The sequence below is a fragment of the Sturnira hondurensis genome, unplaced genomic scaffold (genome assembly GCF_014824575.4).
Source record: "Sturnira hondurensis isolate 20B ecotype Veracruz unplaced genomic scaffold, ASM1482457v3 Scaffold0014384, whole genome shotgun sequence".
Lineage (NCBI taxonomy): Eukaryota > Metazoa > Chordata > Mammalia > Chiroptera > Phyllostomidae > Sturnira > Sturnira hondurensis.
In genome coordinates, this window is record NW_028087015.1 from 36928875 (window position 1) to 36950849 (window position 21975).

Below are 21975 nucleotides of genomic sequence, written 5' to 3' on the forward strand. Positions count from 1 at the left end.
TCCTCTTAATGGGCTTGCTTGGCGATCGTGTACCATTAGGTAATTAAAGGTGACCCTGGGTTTTATGGCTTTGCTGTGAATTACATGACAGCTTGGCACAGCCACATTGTAGCAATAAATCCAGGCTGCGTCTGTTATGGCCAACACAGCACACACACCTCCTTTTGGCTGAAGCCTATCTCCTGAGGTTACATCATGACAGTAACTTACTGCCCTTTTGAAAAGACCCAGACCAGAGAAGATGCTTGTGGTGTGATGGCAGAATCTTGTCTGGCTGAAAGGAAGCTAGAGCTAGAAAAGGTTTTCAGGGGGAAGTTGGCCTCATCGCCTCATTCTTCAGGTAAGCTAGCTAATACTCGGAATGTGAAGCGACTTGGCCGGGGTCAGCCAGCGAGCCTTTGGCTGGTGAGCGCCTTGGTCTTCTGACTCCTTTGCCCCCCGCCCCTGCAGCTCCCTGGAGAAACTCCCTCCTCAGCTGCTGGCCATGTGCTACGAGAACCTCCAGGTCTCGTTTGGCTTTCTGCTAAGAAGGAAAAGGCAGCTAAATGGAAAAAGTTGCCCAGTTGAGTGGATATGGGTTTGAAACATGTGTGACCAGGTTAACAAATGTCTTTTTCCTTCCAAGGGAATTTGGGTAGCCTCCATTTATACAGGTTGAGATTATTTTAGCCAAATTTAGTCAGGCTGGCGTTCCATGGTACGTAAATGGGGGCAGGGGAAAATGCTAGGCACGTAAACTTTAGGGTTAAGAAATTGCAAACTGTGGCCATCGGGAGGGTGTTGCCGAATTCTAGTTTTTAAGTAAAAACTGAAATATTTCCACGAGACATTAAAATCACAGTAATAACACTATTAAAAGCTGCTAGGATTTGGCAGCAGAAAGGTCGTGCATTTGGCAGCTAAGAGAAGAAATGTGTGCGGAGCAAGCTTCGGGGAGGGAGCAAAGGAAATTGGTGCAATGGGGCCAATGTCAGACAGCTTCCCCAATTCATCCCACATTGCTTCCCAGAGCCACACCACTAGACAGCTAAATGGAAGCGATAAAAACAAAAAGCCAAACCATTTCAAACCCCAGTTTGTACGTGAGCCACGTGGTAAGAGTAACTGTTACATAGTGTTTACCGTATGCCAGGTGCTTTGCCACGCTCTTTGGGAAAAATCATTGAATCTTGCCACGACCGTATGTGGCAGGTCTTCTTGTCAGGCTCATTCTGCAGATGGAGAAACTGAGACGTAGGAAAGTGCAGTCACTTGCCTGGCTTCTCAGAGCTCTGGATCCTGCAACCAGCCAGTTTTTGTGCCAGAGTAGCCTGTTTCTGGAGCCCAGATTTCCTGAAAGAGAAAGTTTGGCTGGAGATCTGATCTAATGAAGCAGGACAATACAGGCAGCATTTTGGAAAAGTGACTTGGGACTAGGCGTGTGGCCTTGGGCAAATAAATCTCTTACTTTTCCTGAACCCCAGGTCTGTCCCCTGAAAAGTAGAGAAAAAATAGTAGCTTTACAATGTTGCTGTGAAGGTTAAGTGTGCTCATATATGTCAAACACACATTTTGGGATCTGGCAGTCAGAGGAGATGCTTGGTAACTATTAATCCCTTTTTTTTAATCAGAAACCCGTGATGACAAGTGGGATCTGACCCCGGCTGGGTAGCTCAGTTGGTTAGAGTGCTGTCCCAATCGCCAGGGTTGCACGCAGGTTTGATCCCCCATCAGGGTGCCTATACGAATCAACCAAAGAATGCATCAATAAATGGAACAACAAGTTGATGTTTCTCTCTCTCTCCCCACCACCCCGAAATCAATTTTCAAAAGGGGGATTGGAGAAGGGTATGTGTGGTCCAATCTGGTAATCTGGTAACAGCGGCTGCCTCTGAGAAGGGAACGGGGAGCTGGGGGTGGGTGGAGGGAGGAGACTTGCCTTTCAATGCCTGCCTTATGATTTGACTATTTCTGTTACAAGAAAAGTGCATAAGTTTATATTCAGTTCAATGAGCCAAACGATGGTCTTTCTGGCTGGAAGTGAGTGGTCTCTCAAAGAATGGACCTAAACCACCAGCTTCACATCTCCCTGCCTGTCTTTGTGTGAGGCGGAGCGGAGAGGCTGAAGAAAAGGTTCTTTGTGTTCCTGGGGGGTAGGAAGAAGGGACAGCAGATCATGTTCATACTCTCATAAAGAGAAGGCAGGTGACCCACCGGTGCGATCGCGTTTCAGCCCGCCTGTGTCTGGGAGGTCTGCAGCCTGGTAGGCCTCTGGCCATCGAGAGCAAAACCCAGGAGTGAAACAGGACAAAGGTGGCCCAAAGGAGCCCCCCCGCCCTCTCTGTGGATGGGCTTAAGGTCACTGCTACTCCAGGACCATCATGCAGGTAGATATTTTTCCCAACATCCTTTCTGGAATAGTTGACGCAGGTGGCCACCCCATCAAGGTCAGGTTTATGTGAGGGTTGTAGGGGAATGAACCTGTGGGCTGTGGTTGGATAATGTCGTTGTCTAGTTACTTGAATCCCTGAACACATTCGGGAGCCTGCAGATAACCTACAGAGGCCAAAGAGAGCTGTGGAGCTAAATACTCATCCTTCTACAGTGGGTGACATTTTTTCAGTTTCCCCTTATAACTTCATTTTGGACACCCTTAAACTTGGGGCAGATACAGGACAGGATAGGGGAGAAATGGGAAGTATGGTTCTTTTCTTGAAGAAGCTCATAAACTGAGGTGGGAGGAGAAAAATTACATGCAAAGGTGTATATATAACTAAGGCAACATACAAATGGTATGGAATTTTGGATATTAAAGGGACCTTCGAGGTGATGGAACCCAGTTGTTAAATTCAGGGGGCAGGATGGCCAATGCTGTAGAATTTCAGAGAAGCACGCGTCGCTGGAAATGGGGACGTTTGGGAGAGCTTTACCCACAGAGGCTTCTTCCATGTAGAGGGTGGGTAGGATGTGGAGGGGGGTGAGGAGAGGAGGAGGGGAGGGTAATGCTGGGAAGCTGGCTCTGTAGCACAGTGTGAGACTGTCTTAAAATACCGCCCTTGACATTATGTAGTTTCCTTCAGGAGCCCAGGAGAGTGCCCATAGCATGGCTCCGAGTCTTTTAATAACAATGCTATAAATATTTCATCCTCGTTTTAAAAATGGACGTACTTGACTTTTATGCTTAGAAAATGAGCTAAATCAACATTATTTATCTCTTTTATGACTGCAGTTTGAGAGTGACTTCTTTACCTCTTTAAATATTTGCAGCAGCTAGCACGTGGTTCCTCAGGGAAAAACAAGCTGTCGTCACGAGAAATGAGGCCAAGGAGGCCTGGGGTTTCCCTTTGCTAACAACACGTGCAGGCTCCTGGAATTTCTGTGTAAATGCCAGTTTTGGGTGCCCTGAGTGACAGGGGCGGAGGTGGGGGGTTGGCAAGTGGGGCCGAAGGATCTTTGTGGCAAATCTTGAGATCTGCTTCTCGAACATGACTGAGGCCTTCACAGTTTCCTTTGTGCGTATAATTTTGTGAAAGGTTTGTCTCCAATTATGTTCTCCATTGGACTAGGGAAGCACTGGACATTCCATAAAAAAGAAGTCAAAGCAGCCAGTTCAAAATGGCTGGCTCCACGAGAGATGGAGTTGGTGGGATTCTTCACATTGCGATAACTCATGATCGCAGCCTTCAGCCAAGGTGCACACACCCGCGAATCTTGAGGAACCAGATGCGACCTGCTTAGGCAGGAGCTTGAATTTCTTGCCTGTTGAGAGAACAGCTCTCATGAAGGTCGATAATCGGCATCTCTGCCAAGGTATTTTTTTAAGGAGCTTTTAGTCATTTCTAGTAAGTTTTTACCCATGCCCAAGCCTCCCTCCCCCACTACACATATGCAAAAAGGAAAAAAAAAAGCGAGTATTTAAAATCCGAGTCTCCCTGTGGACGAAGGAGCCCTGGTGTGTCCTCTTCTAAGGCTAAGCCTCTTTCTCATAGACGTAACTCAAACATGCAGCAGAGGTGACCTTTTTAGGGTGGAGGTATGAGACTTGTAAACTTCTGGAGAGGAATTCGGTCAGGTTTGTGTCATGCGGCATATTTTCCAGGGCTTGTCAGCCTTTCTTAAATGAGGAATCTGTTTGCTGCCTGATTTCACCTTGTATCGGTTTCTCAGGGCCGCCGTAAACACAGCGAGGGGCTTCAACAACAGAACTCTATCATCTCACAGTTCCCGGGGCCAGAAGTCTGGGTGCGAGGTGTTGGCAGGGCCCGGCCTCGGGGGAGGCTGGGAAGGGGGAGTTTGTTCCATGCCTCCTCCCTTGGTTTGGTGGTTTGCTGGTTTGCTGGCAACCTCTGGCGGGTGGATGCACCAGCCAGATCTCTGCTTTCCTGTCCATGTGGTGTTCTCCATGTGTGCCTGTCTTCAAACTTCCCCTTTCTTCAGGGATGCCTGTCCTGCTGGATTAGGGTCCTACCCCCTCTAATGACCCCGTTTTAACTTGATCGCTGTTGTAAAAACCCCGCCCCCACATTAGGGCATATCTGGAGTGGGTAAGACTTCAGCCTATCGGGCTTTCTGGGCAGCAGGGGCACAGTTCAGCCCGAAATGTGGCTCCGTGCCTTCTGCAACAGGACAGTTTCTCCGCAGCTCCAGCCCCTCCCTCTGAGCATGCTCACCGATCGACCTCAGCTCCGCAGCACCGGTGTCTTCTGGACGTTTCCAGTGTCTAATAGAGGGAGGCCGGAGTATCCCAGGTGTTTAGTGGGTGGCACTGCCTACTGCACAGTATTAACAGCAAGAGTAAACACGTAATGATCCCTGACCTGCTGCTCCAGAAATAAGAAGAGTTCTCTTCGATGGAATGTTTACTGTGTGCCCCACCTGCACCAAGCGCTTTGTGTGTGCTTTGTCAGGTGATACTTGCAAGACTCTCTCCAGGAAGGAATATTGTTATTATAGCAATTGTAGAGGAAGAAATTAAGGTCCGGGGAAATTAAGGAGTTTGGCCAAAGTCACACAGTTGATAAATGGCAGAGAGATTTTCCTTGACACCAGAGCTTGCACTTCTCAGCTGCTGCACACACCTGCTGGCACAGGACATTCACGTTCTAAATCCAAAGCTTCAAACTGCGTAAAACAAATTCTGCCCCGTTGTCCTGAGTGTAAGGGCCCATGTGATGATTATACCTCGCGGGGAGCACTACCTGTAGTGGCGGAGCTCACGGACATGGAGGTCCTCCATTTTCCCCTGGGGCAGGAGAGGGTCTGGGAGACTCTGGGGCGGTTTGTGTCCTGAGAGGCGGATGCACTTCAGCCTTCGTTGTTAAAGTGGGAGGGAACCACCGCTCCTTCTGCTCTCCCACCGGAGCTGCCAGAACATCTGTTTCTGAATGGAGCCCCACTGCTGGCCACCTGGACCACAGCTTCTTTCTAGTCACCCCAGGAATTCTTGGTTAAACCTGATACCATTCCGGCTGCAGCCGGAAACCAATTTGAAACTCAGAACCTGGCCCTTGAAGCTGGGGACATCTGATCATCTACACGGCAGTGAGTCATCTAGGTCATATCCTCTTATCTATTCTGAATTAATTACCTAATCATTTCAAAGTATTGTTGACGTGGGTGATTTTTGTTTTGACAGATGCTTGTATGTGACTTCTCCTGGGGGGTGAAATAGGAATTGCTTCTGAATTTACCCGGTGGAGATTTTTCAGGTGGATTTCCACCCGAAGAGCTGTGCTGCTCTACAAAGGTGGTGGCTTTCGTTGATGTGGTAGCAGGTGTCAGCATTAGCCAAAGCCAAGTGGGACGATAAAGATGGCAATAGTGACCAGCTTTGACTTTTTTATGTTTGAGTCCCTGCCTCCTTCTAAACAAGGGAAGTCGGTGTATTCTGAGCAAATTAATTATCCAGTTATAACAGGAGTTTTTATCACATCATTGAAACTGTTTCACTTTTCGGAAAGCACTACCTGAAAAGATTTTGTCTTCTATTTCCTTAGGAGGTCAGGTGATCTGATGATGGTCCTTCCTCCCTCTTTCCTCCAGGGCTGTCCAGAGGGCTGGCTGCTTGGGAAGTACCGTGATTTGTAATGTGGGGCTAGAAAAAGAAAAGGCGAAGGGACCGCACCTCCTCCTTGGATGGGTTTATTCTGTGATGAGTTCCCCGAGGCTGAGGTGCTTCTGTGGCAGTGTTTCAGACCTGGGCTGCGTTTGTGGGTCATTTTTTCCATGGAGTCAGTGTGAACTCATGGAGCGGTCTGTTCTTCGAAGGGCTGTTCCATGACTAAGAAGCTGCAAGCTCCTTCTGTGAGGTCCCGATGGGCGTGTTTATTAAGATACAGGATACGCTATTATATAACACAATGCCCTGAAATCAAATAAGATAGAAGTTGTTTGCTTCCCAAGTAAAAGTTTTGAGCACACCAGGGCCAGCAGGACAGCACTGCTCCACAGATTCACCCAGGGGGCCAGGTCCCTTTAACATGACTTTCTGCTGCTCTCCAGAGCTGCCCTGGGCGTTGTCATAGCCAGTCACCACTGTGGCCTTTAATTTGAAATGAGGCTAATCCAAATGAACATGTTCTATAACTATAAAGTACACACGAGTTTTCAAGTATTTAACACACACAAAAGAGTGTAAAACATCTTAATTTTTTAATAACTACACATTGCAGCGTTAATGTTCTGGACATATTGGATTAAATAAATATATTAAAATTAATTTCACCTGTTTTCTTTTAATTTTGTTAATGTGGCTACTAGAAACTTGATAATGATTTAAGTTTTGTATTAAAGTATTTTTGGACAGCACTTGGCTAGGGTGTTGTTAATGGTCATGTATTCTGAGTATATTTTGAGTCTTAATGGGACCAGAAAGAGGAAAAATGAAACACAAGCATCTTCCTTTTTATAGTATGTAACTCTAAAGGTGCACAAATCATTGCCCTTAACATGGAACTGACTTGAACTTAGTCACATGCCCCCACCTAGCTGCAAGGGAGGCAGGGAAACCTTTTCTCTAACTGGCAGCTACGAAACCAGATAAATCTCAAGGGGAAGGAGGAAGAAGATGATCTCAGTGTTATGGATTAAATTGCCATTCCTCCCCCCTCAAATATATTGAAGTTCTAACCCCTAGAACTTCAGAATGTGACCTTTTTTTTTAGAAGTAGGGTCTTTACAGAGATAATCAAATTAAAATGAGGGCATTAAGGTAGGCTCTAATCCAATAGGACCTGTGTCCTTATGAAAAGTAGAAATTTGGACACAGAGTGGTCATGCACAGAGGGAAAACTGTGTGAAAAGACGGGGGATGTATTGTGAAGATTAAGGCAGAGATCCGGGTGATGCATTGATAAGCCAGGGAACTCCAAAATTGCCGGTAAACCAGCAGAAGCCAGAAGCGCATGGAATAGTTTCTTCCTCACAGTCCTCAGAAGGAACCAACCTTTCTGACACCTTGATCTTGGGCTTCTAGCCCGCAGAGGAGTGAGGTGGTAGCTCTGTTGTTTCACTCACCCAGTCTCTGGTACTGTATTGTGACAGCCCAGGGAAGTGAATACGCCCGGCCATAGGCAGTTCCACAATGAGTCTCATCTGAGAGTTGGGTGATAAAGATGTGCCAGACGTCAGTTCTGATTACTGGTTTCCCAGAAGTGGATTTTGGCCACTGTTTGCCCAATTCTGCATTGTCTGCTAGTGGATGCCTGTTGCCGCATGCTGTTTAAGGTGGAGTCAACTGCTTTTTCCATGTTAGAAATAGAAGCTGCTCCTGAGTGACCAGCTGGTGACATTAGGTTATCAGCGAGCCTTTTCCTTTTCATCCAGTAACATGTTGGGGGCCTGGTTTGAGGAGATGTGGGGTCAACACCATTTACCATCACCATTTTGGGATTGCTCGCATGGATGGGAACTGTCATGACTGGACCCCACACCTTCATGGGAAGTTTGGGAATGATTTGCAGCCTTCCAGGTGGACAGTGCTTCAGTTGTCCTTCTTCGGAGTTGGTTGTAGTTGGCCCATTGTAGCATTTCTCAGCCCTGCGTTCTGTGCTGCCCCAGTTCTGTCCCTTCTTATCTGTGTGATAGTGGGCAAGTTACGTAATCTCTCTGGTCTTTGATTTTTCTCAGCTGTAAACCCAGGGCGGTGCCCGCCCTCTTACAGCATTATCGTGAGGGTGACTAGAAAATCTGGCACACAGTGACTTCTCAGTGGTAGCGAAGGATATCTGTTACCCCGATGGCTTGCATGGCGCCTGGCATTAGTAGGGCCTCATTAGTGTGTAACGTATGAATGGTCTCAGAAAGTTTACTGTGTAGTTGAGACACTGTGATTGACGAGCGTGAGCCTCTTAAAGCAGCACGAGGCTTTTGTCAGTCAAAACAAAGTCAGGAGTCGGGGGTAGTAAATAGCAGGGGAGTTTAAAGAGGGCTTCAGAGGAATCTTGAGTTTGGGGCTGGATCTTCTCGACTGGGTAGGTCAGGCTTCTCAGAGGAAACCAGCACTGGTGAGCGAGAGACTGGAGTTGGAGGTGGGGGCAAGGAGACCCAGCGTAAAAGGACATGCTCATGAGAATGTAATGGAAATGAAAGTTATATGGGAGGAGTGGACTCCCGCGCAGCATTGAAAGCTGGAGTGGATGGGGCCGGTGAAACTGGAGAAGCAGCTGTAAGGATGATTGGGTTTGTGGCAGTAGGCTGCTTCAGGGCTTGGGGGAGAGAGGCTAGGACTAGGGCCAAGGCTGGGGCGGCGGCTGCCGTGGGAGGAAAGGATGTGCTGCTTTGGGAGGGTGTGGGGTGAAGAGCAGGGAGGAAATCTAGATTCCTGTGGATACAGGGGGCACACCCCGTTCTGGGCGTGACAGCCCTGGGAAGTGCCCTTCATCTCCTGAGAAATCTGCTGTGGGCTTATGATTGCTCTTGCCCTTCGCTAGGCAACTTGGTGAGAAGAGATATTTAGGAAACTGGAGAGGAAAACCAGTGAGAATCTTACTTGTTTAAGAAAGAACGTTCAGAGAATACATATTTTTTAAATATTCATCTGCACTTCTGTGCCAGGCATTATTTTAACTAACTTAACAAGTTGTAATTTATTTATTCCTCTTGGAGAGGTACCATTCTTATCCCCATTTTACAGAGGAGAAAACTGACAGTAGCTTGCTGTGTTAGCTTGCCATTGCTGTTGTAACAGACTATTAATAGTGTAGATGGACTGGCTTAACCAACAGAAATGGATTGTCTGACTGTTCTGGAGGATGAAAGGCACAGACCCGCAGGGCAGTGGGTCAGAGGGCTGTGAGGGAGAGCCTGCTTCATGCCCCACTCCTTGCTCTGGCCGCTGGCTGGAAATCTCTGGAGGTCCTTGGCTTATGGCTGCGTAGCCTGATCTCTGCCTCCATCCTCACATGGCGTTCACCGGTGGGGACCTCCCTGCCTGAATTACCCCTTTTTACAGGGACACCAGTCATGCTGGATTGGGGCCCACCTTCCTCCAGAATAGCTTCGTCTTAACAGATTACGTCCACATAACTCTATTTCTAAACAAAGTTGCATCTGACATCCTGGAGGTTAGGGCTTCATGTGTGAGTCCTGGGTGGACCCGTTTCAATATGGGAGTTGTGTCCAGATCACGGAGGCGAGGGAAGAGCCAGGACTAGTGCCGGGGACCCTGGCTGCTGGAGTCACGCCTTCACCGCGTGACTGATTACTGGTGTGCACTCGTGTGTGCTGGGCGAGATACAAAATAGGGTCCCAGCGAGCCACGTAAAGGCCTGGAATTGGATTTCAAATTCTCCTTTCCAAAGTTTCCAGTGGCAGTGGGCAGGCAATTATCACCAGTAAACTTCGACCAAAGTGGAGCAGGAGTCAGATGCTCCAGCATGGGTTTGAAGGCCGCTGGTGCCTGAGATAAGAGCAGGGAGGAGAATATGCAAAGCAAAGCAGTTAGACCTGTTCTGGGCAGAGAAGGACCTGGAATGCAAATTGGGACCTGACCCTTCAGGAATGTGTGTATTGTTTTCTGTTTTGAAATAACAAAGGGCATGACTCAGATGAGGTTGGCTGTGCTTCTGAGGGCTCAGGACACAGTTGTCCCCTGAGTGGTGGTTCTGGCGCTGGGACAGGTCTCGGGACATTGGCCATGCTGTGTGAAGAGCTGAATAGCTGGAAGGCAGGTTGTTTTGTACGCTCTGGTGAGTGTTCACTGAGCAGGTCCCACCGCCCTGGGAGTCTGGTGCCGTAGATTCCTGCACCTTCCTGTGTCTGGAGAACAGCATCCATCTGCCCTTACCCCTCCCTCCTGCCTTGAGCCCGTGGGTATAGGTGGCGGGTGGCAGTCTGGGTCATGGTGGGAGGGATGAGATCGTTGTCCCTGCTCCGTCTGCAGCATTCAGAAGCAGGCACTGTGTTGAGTGAATGACAGAGCAACGCAAAATACCGACAGACCACAGTCACTCCCTCGTTCCTCTGCCCCCTGCACAGTGTTTACGCCTTCCCTCCCATCGTGGGCAGAGGGGTTTTTGAGGTGGGTTTCCTCTAGGATGTCTGACTGTCCCCTTGGCCACTTTGGATGGTGTTCTGTCACATGACTGGGCATTGTTGGGGGGCCTGGCTTACTGCGGGCAGCCCGCCTGTGTACTTGTTTTGTACTGGGCGGTCAGTTTGTATCTGTAGCTTGTTAGCTTGAATGGTTGGAGAGCCGCACTAACCAGACCAGTCATGAACTTAGACCTGGTGTAGGCGGATGAACTCGCCTGTGTCCCCTGGGCAAAAATTACCTAAATTTAGACCCAGCTTACTGACCGGCATCTGTGTCTCTCTTTGTCGTAAAAGAGCCTGAAGGTCGCTGATCAAGGCCACAGCCACTCCCTACGGGAAACAAATCAATGCTTAGGTCCTGGTCAGGAGGAGACAGTTTTAGCCCCGAGTGAAGGCTGTGATAGTGTCATTACGATACAGTTTTTAACGTTTGTGAGCCAGTGAGCCAGAGTTTGTCAGAGCTTCTGGACAGTTTGCTCCTAGCTGGGGAAGAATTCTGCAGAACGGTCAAGTGAGCCTTCAAAACAGATGGGTGGTAGCAGTTTATGGCCTCGGTGAATGTTCCTTGTGTTCGAGGTTCACATCTCTTTACCACGAGCCTGTGTTATGTAAACAATACTGTTGGGTTAGCCACTGTTATCACAAATGTTACCAAAAAATAGCTGACTTAAGGGAAGCTATGTGAAGAAAATAATCTTAAAGAGGAAGTTTTTGTAGTAGTATTTATATTATTGAAAAATGGAGACTAACCCATATTTTGGAGGAATAGGCCAATAAATGATTTTGTACCCACAGAGAAGAATGTTCTGGAGTCATTAAAAATGTTAAGCTTAAAAGTTATGCAGTAGCTGGGAAAGTGCATGTAATAAATTATGTGGAGAGACATTCAATTTACAAAACTGTATTACATTAAATTACAATTATTGAAAAACAAATGCATATGCTGTATATCAACACTTCTCCATGGAGGGGCACAGAGGGAATAAGGATGGGCAGACTATCTAAGGACATTCACTATGTTGATACTTTTAAATATGTAAAAACCAGAAAGCACTTAAGTGCATAGTAAAAAAATTGGCTGAGTATATTTGGGGGTACATATTACAAAATCATTAAAAATGTTGCAGACATCTCTTAAAGAAATCAGTTTCATTTATTGTTATTGTTAAATAATAAAAGCAAGTTCTAAAGATATTTGTGATATTTAAAGTTTTTAAATGCTTGCTTCTTCCTAGAACAAATTCCAGAAGATGTAAACAGGGATTAGAGGTCTCCAAGGGCAAATTCAAGTTTGGTGGCACCAGCAGTTTGTATGGAAATATAGAGGAATCCTTCTTTTAAAAAATACCAAAAGATTTCACTTTACAAATTTTGCAAGAAAGAAAAATGGGAGCATGTTGCAAGGCTGTGGAATGGACCCAGGCAAGTGGAGGGGCACTGAGGTTGAAGCATCAGTAGCTTGGGGTCCAGCAACCGCTGGTGGCATTATTACATCTTCTGACCTGAAAGTAGGAGATGGCTGCCACCTGTGGTGGGACTCCAGTAGCTGGATGGAGTTTCAAGTCCCGTAAGTTGCCCGAATGAGCACGGTTCTTAGGAGAACCTGTAGCAATTTTTTTTTACCACATTTATGTACATTTTTCTTTCTTCTAGTTCAATCATTCTCCAAGTGCCATGCCCAGACCATCCGTATCCTAGGTTCTTGTTAGAAATGCAAATTCTCGGTCTCCTTCAGAGTTACCTAACCCAAAATTCTGGGAGTGGGGCTCTGCAAAGCCCCTCACCCCAGGCGATTCTAGTGCAAACTGAAGTGTGAGGTTTACTTGTCTGTGTAGTCGTCAACCTTCCCTATATGTGACAGTTGCTGGCAAGCTTTTCCAACTGCTGATGACTAAGGTGCACCCCCAGAAATTCTTTGTCCTCTTGTTACCAAACTCAAGGGCTTTGCCTCTTGAGCTGATCTATTTAAGAATGAGACACAGTTGTCTCAAGGTAGTTTTATTTACGGGTAGCAAGTAAAGGAGACGGGATTCATATCTAAAGCTGTGTCTCCAAAAGGAAGGCTTAGCCCTTGCTTGTATACCCTACTTGGTCGATTGCATGTGGATTTCTTTGCAGTGAGCTACACTTAGTAGGTTGGGTTTCTGTCAAGCTTATCCTGTTTACAGCTGGTCCGCAGAATACTGTGCTATATTTTAACATGTAGCACAGATAGCATTTAGTAAGAGGCCCACCCTTGAGGCCCCTGTCCTGTCTAACACTATGAGAGAATGTGTGTTGCCACTTCAGGTGAAGCATTTATAGATTTGGCACTTTCGGTTAACAATGGGGAGCTGGACACATGGACACACACACACCCATCAGTGTGTTTTGTCTTGCCGCCTTTCCTAAACTCCAAAAAGGGAGTCAGGATCCAGAATCACTTCCTTGGCTGGGTGGGCAGTGTTTTGTGCACAGAATCCAGAAACTGTCCCCTGAGTGTTCAGTTCATGCGTTAGCTAAACTCCAGTTCTGTGTGCTCTACTTACTACCTCCAACCTCTCCCGCACCTCTCTTTCCTATTCTGTAAAATGGGGGTTTTAGGAAAGTCCCTCCTTCCCAGGATATTGTAAGGATTAAATACAAGAAAAATGCTCAAGTTACTCACTTCCCTTTTCCAAATAGTTTAAAATTCGATTCCCAGTTTTAGACCTCATCTATCAAGTGTCATTTTTTTTAAAAAAATGATTTCTTTCGTTTTCGTGATTCCATAAGCGGAATTTTATAAATGTGTCAGATAATGAAGATACGGTTTTTAGCTCCCTATGGCCTGACTGCAGGGTTTGTTTATTGCCTGATTCACATTCCATGTGGAGTCACACCTGCCTCCTATGAGGGTGGGACAGGGATGTGGCAGACTCCATGTGACAGACTCATGCTGTCCCGGCGTCACCTGCCCGTGTGTGTGTGGGGGGCTGGGGGGGCACTTGAAATATGGCTAGGGTGACTGGGGGACTGAATTTTAGATTTTATTTATTTTAATAAATTTAAACGTAAAAAGGGGTACTCCGTTCAAATATTGGACACATGTAAGTTTTAAACAACTCAAATATGTGAATTTATTTTCCCAAGTGTAAATTTCATGAAATCTAAATCTCAGAATTGAGATGTGACCTAAGGATACAGGATTTCAAACACTTGGTATGAAAGAAGAATGCAAAATACCCTGTTAGTAGCTTTCATGTTGATTGCATGCTGAAATGATAAGATTTTGGTTGGGTCAGGTTCTGCAAACTATTATAAATAATTTCATCTTTTAAATATGGCTATCAGAAAATAGAAAACGTGGGTTGAATTGTATTTCTTTTGAATAGAGATGTTAGGTGCTATCATGAAGATAAAAACAATTGAGAAAGTAAAGTCGCATCCGTAAGACTGAAAATGAAGTCACCTCACTCAAATCTTTACACTAGCTCCCAGCTCTCTTAAATTCACTTTGTGGGGCTAGTTTCTGGCCCCTTTCCTTCTATTTCCTGTTGTATGCAAACAAGCTCAATTTGAATAAGTGGTATCCTACTGTATTTTGCCCCTTGAACTTGAGGGAAATTTGAGCTGTAGCTGCTGGTATAACAACAGTGATTTCAATGTGGAGCATCTCATCTCAGTGAAGTACATACTTTTTAATGCTGTGACTTTGGCTGTTGTGTGTTCTTTTCTGCATGTTCTTGTAGCATAGGAATGTGATTGTTCTGTCCCACTGTGTCTCTCTGTCCATACAAGGGAGTGACCATTCCTGGAACTCAGATTTAGAACCACTTCCTTATTTTTGTAGTGGACTTTTTAAAAAGGGACTTGACCTCTGCATAATTCATACTTTTCCTTGAAATGTTAAATCACTCACTTCAGTAGCCTTGGCTTTATACGACCCATGGAATGTGGAAAGTTACTCATTAAACTGAGCCTAGCAAAAATTTTTTATAAGGTAAACATAAATATAATGTCACTTAAGGATTATTTTCTGCCTTCATATGGTTTTTCTTGCACTTGGTGGACCCTTAATGCAGAACACTGCAGGCTGAGGAATGGAATTGAGGCTGATAATTTAGACCCTTGTGTAGACATTTTAAAGATGACACCTGAGCCGTGGCGCTCTGGACTTAGGGAAGACATGTTTTGTTTCCGAAGGACCTGCATTGGTGCCGGGCTTGTTGTACAGTGATGCTCTGTCACCAGGTACTGCAAGCCTTTTCTCCCGACTGTGCAGCTCGCTCTTTGTACCTGGTTCCTCTTACAACTGGAGTGTTTTTCTCAGCTTGAAAGGCCAGGTTATCTGTGCCATCTCATGGGCACAGAAGTAAGGCTTGTGCCCCCGCTGCACACGTGGTCCTTTGACCTTGAACTTTGTAGTGTGATTGCATTTCATGAGAAATATCCTCTTTCCTATCCAGAAAAAGCTTTTCATTTTCTTAATAGGAGGCAGTAACTCAGTCAAGACCTCCAGCTCTCGATGACACCCCATCCCCATCAGTTATAACATATTAAGACATGATAAATATGTAAAACACAAGGCCAGGGAGGCAGAGAGGCTGGCTCAATGTTTTACTGTTTCTTTGGGGTGGTGTCGAGACTTGGCAGACGGTTTTGTGGACAGAACAGCAGGCTGCATTGACTGATCTCAGCTCTGCCAATTACACAGATGAGGCTCCTGCAAGTCAGTGCACCTCCCCAGGTTTCCACACGGGTAGAGTAAGATGCTCTTGAACCATTCGTGAAGCTTTCAAGGGCTGTATTTCCTGTTCAGGTCTCTGTCCAGCCCCTTGAGCTCCCATCCATCTGAGAGCCTGAAAGCCCTATGTTTATTTGTGTGGAGCCCCCTGGGCATCTGGAAAGAGAACGTGCGTTTTTGTAGAGGTGTGTTCAAGTCTCCCCCAAGTCTGAGTCAGAATGTGTCCTCCTCTTCCTCTTGACCAGAAAGGTTTCTGATCATCTGTACCAATTAAGAACAAATAGAGAGGAAAGAATGCGACCCTGTTGTCTATAGTGATTATAGATGATCTTCCCTTGAAATGTGCAAGTCTTTTTTGTGTTTCTTTAAGCACAAAGCGGAGCTGCAGACAGGAAACCTCTGTCTCTGGCCTCTCCTAAGGCAAAATCAAGGCTTTGAAAAATGGAGAAAGGAGAAAGAAAGTGAGATGGGGCCATAAAAGAAGGCAAAAAAGGGCCTTTTGTGTTGTATATGGCTCCTGTATTTAGGAATTTGAATTTCTTTCAGAAGTGGCTTAAGGAAAGGTTATCTTGTCAAGAAATGAGGTACTATAAAAGCTAAGCTGCCTCTTGAGTTTTATCTACGTATAATTGAAGGTATAATTTAATATACACACCTCCTCGGTTGTGGGCCAGGTCCCCTGTTGGGGCATGCAAGAGGCAACCGTCGGTGTTTCTCTTGCACGTGGATGCTTCTCTCCCTCTTTGCTAAAAATAAATAAATACAGTCTTCAAAAGTATATATATGCATTCAACCATATTTAAGTGATAGAAGAGCTAAGTGGAAGAAACAGGGTTTTAAGACATTTGCAGAATTTTGACTACAAACACGGTCAGCTGCTAACCAAGTACTTAGCTTCCCAGTTGTCAAAACGAAATGAAACTTAAGTTTATTAACATATTTCATAGGTGATAGTTATCTTTGGATTTAAACACTTGGATATTTTTGCCAAGTTGCAACGGTGGAAATATCAGTAGCTTTAAAAAAAAACTGTGATAAAATTTTTTTTCTGTTAGAACTGTGGAGACTGGGACTGAACATAAAAGACCATTATGCCACAGATAAAGTTAGATCCTGAGAGTGTGCCTGGAGCTGTTGGCAGGGGGGCGAGGGCACCAGGCGTTAGACCTGTGGAGTCAGACGAGACCTTGGTGCAGCAATCTCGGTGCTTAATTCCTGGCTGGGAAAGAATTCAGAGCCAATATTCAGACTATAAGAGAAAGCTTATTTAGAAAGTCACTGAGGTAGAAGAAGGGAGCCATAGAAGACGTGGGCTGGGGAAACGAGTTACAGAGGCAGAAGGAGGGCCCTTGGAGTTTAGGAGAGAGAGAAAGGAGGGGGATGTGCCTCGGGGAAGGAGGGGGGAGGGAAGGCACCCTGGGTCCTCCATCCTAAGGCTTTTAAGGGTGGGAGTTTAGGGGGTGGTCCATTAGTCGATGCAGCTGGTGTCAGCTGGTGTCAGCCATGGCTTCCCTTCTCTGGTTCTGCTGCTTTCCTGCGCCTGCAGCTGAAACACAGCTGTGGCCTGGATGTCGTCCCTAAAGACTGACACTTAAGGGAGGGTTGTACAAGGGCCCAAAGGGAGTTGATGAGGCCCCTCTCTGGTCCCTGGTTCCTCGTCCACAGGGTCGAGGGCATGACTAGCAACATGCCAGGGAGGAAAGGTCAGAGGAGGGACCAGCGATAAGAAAGGTCAGGGGGTCTAAACCACAGGACCAGTGGCATGCCCGGGGAGGAAGGTCACCCTGGGGGCCAGGTCCTGTTTTCCAGTTTTGCCCGTTGCTAGGGACCTGGGGCTTTCCTCTCCAGTGACCTTCTCTACTGGCCTTTTATCCTTGCTGGGCTCTTGTCTGTTTGTCTGACTGCCCACCACTGAGCCACTTAGTTAAAAATATTGCCGATCAAACCATGATAGAACCACTATTCACACAGAGATTTGATTTTTAAAGTCATCTTTCCAAGTCAGTGGTTTCTGAGTGTCCATTTCACGCAGGATAGGTTTTCCTTGTATTTCTGAGTTTTGGAAGATACTTTTTCTCTTCTAGATTAAAAAAAAAACTTTACCCCTCTCATCTAGGGCAGTTATTTTTAACTCCCACTGTATGTTAAAATTACCAGGAGTACTTTATTGAAAACAAACCTGTTACTGTTCCTCAGTCCACCTGCCCCCAAACCACTGAATCCCAATATTTGGACTGGAGCGGGGGCTGCTGGGTATTTTTAAGGCTCCTTGGGAGTGAGACCTGAGCAAAAAAGTGTTTCCAGGATCACAGGTGATCACATAGCAATAAGCAGTGTTGTAGATATGCCAGTTCATCGGAATGAACTCCCTCATCTTCCTCCCCCCCCCCGCCGCCCCACCCCGATACCCAGCGGAAAAACCTGGTTTTCAAACTGTCCTGGAGAAAGGCAGTGCAGTTTAAAACCTGCATTTAAACGACATTTCAGTTGTTTTCCAGTGGTCATTTGCAGTTCTTAGCTGTACAGGTGGACAGCTTCCATCTTAGTCTAGGGGCATTGAATTTGGCCTTGGTGGAGAAATGCATCCTTACTTACCAGTTGTATTCACTTGCTAGAGCTTGCCATAACAAATTACAATAAGTTTCCACTTAACACCATGGCTGGTTTCTGCTCCTTTAAGTGAAGCAAAGTGTAATGAAACCATTCTCCCCCTCCCCAGGCTAATTGATATTCAACGTCATAATGAAATGACAAAACCGATGAACTAAACCTTAACCCCAGACCTCCTGTACCGTACACTGGATGGCTCAGGACAACAGAGACAAGCTGTCTCCCCGCTCCGGAGGCTGCAGTCCCCAGTCTGGGTGTGGCCAGGCCCATCTCTGAAACTGGTCTTCCTTGCTGGGCAGCTCCCTGCCAGCTGTGGGCCCGCAGCCTGCAGCAGTCTTTGGTTTCCGGGTGCGTTGCTCCAGTCTTCTGTCTTCACAGCACCGTCTTCCCGTTGCGTGTCTGTCCCTCCCCAAGTTCACTCTTTTAACAGGGACAGCAGTCATATTGGACCAGGGCCCACTCGACTGACTTCTTTTGAACTCAGTTACCTTGTGAAGACCCTGTTTCCAAATAAGGTCACACTCGGTGGTACTGGGAGTTCGGCCCTCAGTATATCTTCTATTTTCTAAGAGAACTTAATTTAAACCACAACACCAACACACAAAGAAGAGTCTGCCTCTACTATGTTTAGTTCATTCTTTTATTCATTGCACTCAGAGGGTTTAGTTCTTCAGTCATAAAGACATCAGATTGCATATGAGTCAGAATCACTCTGCTCCCAGGAGAGGTCGTGCCGGATACAGGCAGTTTGGGTGTAAGGAGCCCCTGTGTTGTGGGTGGAAATGGGGCTCTTCCATGGGATCATGAAGCAAGTGTCCCAAGGACCCTGGCACGGGAGCCTGTGGTGGGGCTTGGTTTGTCTGGGTGTAAGTAGGCACTGCTCCCTGGGTGTCCAGTGTCCCATCTCCTTCCCTCCTGTCATGGAAAAGGTCCAGCCTTGCTCCCAGCAAGGCCAGCACAGCAGCCAGTGCCCAGAGCTCCTGCTCCACACGACAATCCAGCATCCGGCCAGCTTGGTGTGTGTTTCCGGCTGCAGTCCACTGCTGTGCTGCAGTGCTCAGGCTCCCCGCCGGAGCCTGCATGGGCCTGGCCTGGCCATGGGCCACGTGGCCCTGGAGAGATGCCCGTGTGTGGGCATCATGCAAGTGCAGGTCATGGGGAGAGGAGAGAGAGGGGGAGACTGAGCTTCTTTGTCCCCCTGGGACTGTATTAGCTTGGGTTTAGCACAGACCAGGTGCCTTTTCAAAATGCCATTTTGAAAGGGAGCTTCTCGAGCTTTCACAGACTTTGCATAGGCTCGTGCTCCCAGTGAGACCGGCAGGCTGGGGCTGTCCAGCACCTCCCCTGCCACCCCAGCAATCCCATACTAGAGGGGCACTAATCCCTTTGGTGGAGAAATACTGTAATTCTCTGGAGAGTACAAAGCTGTAGCTTCCTGCTGAAGCAAACAGGCTTATGCTCCCCAGTTTGTTAAACGCGATGTCTAATTCCCATTTGCTCCCTTTTCCCATCGATATCTCGTTAAAGGCCAATCGGAACACCTCCCACCTGCCACCTCACCAGCTTTTCTCAGTGTCAGCCTGGGCGGACTAGCAAATCAGAACCCTCCGTCAGTCCTGGAGTTCCTTCATTCATCGCGGTTTGTCCTTAGGTCGCCCTTGTTTCTGGAACTGCTAGGAGGGTAGAATTTAAGTAACCAGCAGGGTCCCTCCGTAAGTTTGGAGAACAGAAACATTGCAATGGACAGGGAAACAGGAGTACAAAGCAGTTGACTTCTCCTTGTTACCAAGTTCAGCGCCTTTCTTTCTGTAGCTTTACTTATTTCCACCAAGAAAAACCCTTCCACCCACAGGCTGAAGGCCTTCACCGGACATCAGGCAACCTCCCTGGAGTCCTGGCCAAACACCACTGGGTGCTAAGGAGCACGAGAGACACTGATGCTCGGCCTAGTTGGTAAAGTGAGACCAAAAAACTAGAGAACCGTCATTCTGAAGCTTTCTATAAGGACATGGGCTGATTTTTTTCTGATCGCATTTGTTCATGTGTTGGAAGTGGCTGGTTCGAGCACTTGGTTGTTCCATTCATAACTGCTTTGGCAGTTCATTTGTGGCAAAGGTCCCCTTGGTTTCTTCCCGTGGGGCAGGCCCTCTGACAGAAGTTGGCCTTGGCGTGAGAAAGAACTTCCATGTCTCTTGCTGCTTAAGGGTGGACTGCCTGCCTCCAAGTCCCTGGGCTCAGGGATTTTCTGAGACTGCCAAGTTGGGCGGAAGATTAGATTTCCGTGTTTCCTACACTTGATTGTTGATAAGAATCACCTAGGGTACTTGCTGGAAACTGGGATCCCCAGTTCGTCTCCCTGGAGCTTCTGGTTCAGTAGGTCCTGGTGGAGCCTGGCAATCTGTATTTCTGTGAGTTACCCCCCTGCCTTGCCCCCTCCACTCGTCCCATGCGGGTGGTTCTTGCTCATGAAGGAGCCCGAGACACGCTGCACTCACACACTTCTCACCAGAGTTCCTGTCTCGTTCTTAGTAACAGAATGCCTTGTTTAGAATTGGAAGATATGACGAATGCAGCTAAAAGACCACACTTCCCAGCCTCTCTTGAGCTGGCTTTGCCTGTGTGACTAGGTCCTGGTCAAGGAGAAGTGACAAGCGGGACTGGGGAAAAGCTCCGTAAAGGGCCCTTGTCACTCTACAGAAAGCTGCATTTTTTGCCTGTTCAGTCATTACCTTTTTCTTTTTGTCTGTCTAGGACGAGTACGGTTAGTGATCCCCTGCCATTTGGGGCCCTGAGTGGATCTTAAAGATGGAAGCTTATGTTAGGTTGTGGGGATAGATGGAAGGAGCCTCAGTCTCAACTGTCCTTGGGGCTGCCCTGTCCCCTCTCTGTTTATGTGTAGGGACTTGTGTCTCGTGTAAGCAAGCCGCTGTTACGTGGGGTCTCCTTGTCTCTACAGTTAAACCCGTTTCTATGGGTATATCTCTAAATTTGGAATGGTATGGGCATCTATTAAGCTAAAATCATTTTTCCATGTCTTCAAGGTAGAGTTCTGAACCTCTAACCTGCCTCTCTTCTCCCAAGGACAGAAGACATTGCCGTTTGTGTCTGAGAACCCAAGGGACTAGACCGCATCCCTTGATGGAGGACTGAGTTGAGTGGCATTGTGACCTTGTGTCCTGAGGGGATGGAAGGGAAGTGGAGGGATGGGGGCAGAGCCAGACAGGATTTTCTATTTCCTACTTGCAAGGCTGTGTGTGGAGGGAGTTCTGTTGTGGTAACGTGTTGAACGTGCTCTGCAGACTGTAAAATGTCTTACCTGTGCCGTGTACTGAGCACGCAGTTGTGTACAGGATGTTGCTTCAGGTACTTCAGAAGCGTTTCCCCAGGTGCTATCGATGGGTGTCAGTAAGTGCTGTAGGTGAGAAACATTTTCTTGTGTCAGCTCTGGAAAAATGTCCTATTGAGCAAAAGAAATAGGTTTGTCTATTACGGGACTGCTCAGTGCCCTTAACGGACACTGTAAATAAGAAAGGGAAGGTCGTATGGGGTTGGGGAGGCGTGCCTCATAGTAATGACTTGTTGCTCCACAGCCCTTGGCTGTGCATCTCGAGGAACATAAGCTTGGAGAAATGCAGCTTTATCGGGGAAATCACGTCAATATGTAAGTACATGTATTTAGTGCCTCCTAGATGCGGCATTCTAGTCCGTACTCAAAATGGAACATGTGCCTTTATGGAGCCTGCTCTTGTCATTGGGCGTGTAGGACATTTGTATGTGAAAAAATTAATATTCCGGACAGAACTTAAGTGCTGTATAAGTGACATAAAAAGTACATGCGTTAGAGGTTTGGAGCAAAGTACAATCCGTGTAAGACAGTCGTAAGATAAATGAAATAAGGATTTTCTGAGCACCTTCAGCGAGTGCCTCAGAAGACGGCAGGGTGAGCAGGGCCCTGCCCTTGTCCTTCGAGAGTCTGTGACGTAGGGGTGATGATGGTGTGGGTCGGGATGAGGGAAATGATGACACGGTGTGCAGACGGAGGACAAAGACAGGTGCCAGGAGCTGGAAGAAGGAAACCTTTTCACACCCAAAGGAGGGGTTAGGGTGGGGGAAGAAGGCCCCACTAAAGGAAGGACTGTGCAAATGGG

At 47.0% G+C, this 21975-nt stretch overlaps 1 protein-coding gene across 1 annotated transcript in view; it reads left to right on the forward strand.

Annotated features, from left to right (window-relative positions):
• The window catches only part of RAI14 (retinoic acid induced 14), a 127024-nt gene that overhangs the window by 20220 nt on the left and 84829 nt on the right, over positions 1-21975 (forward strand). The window lies entirely within an intron of this gene.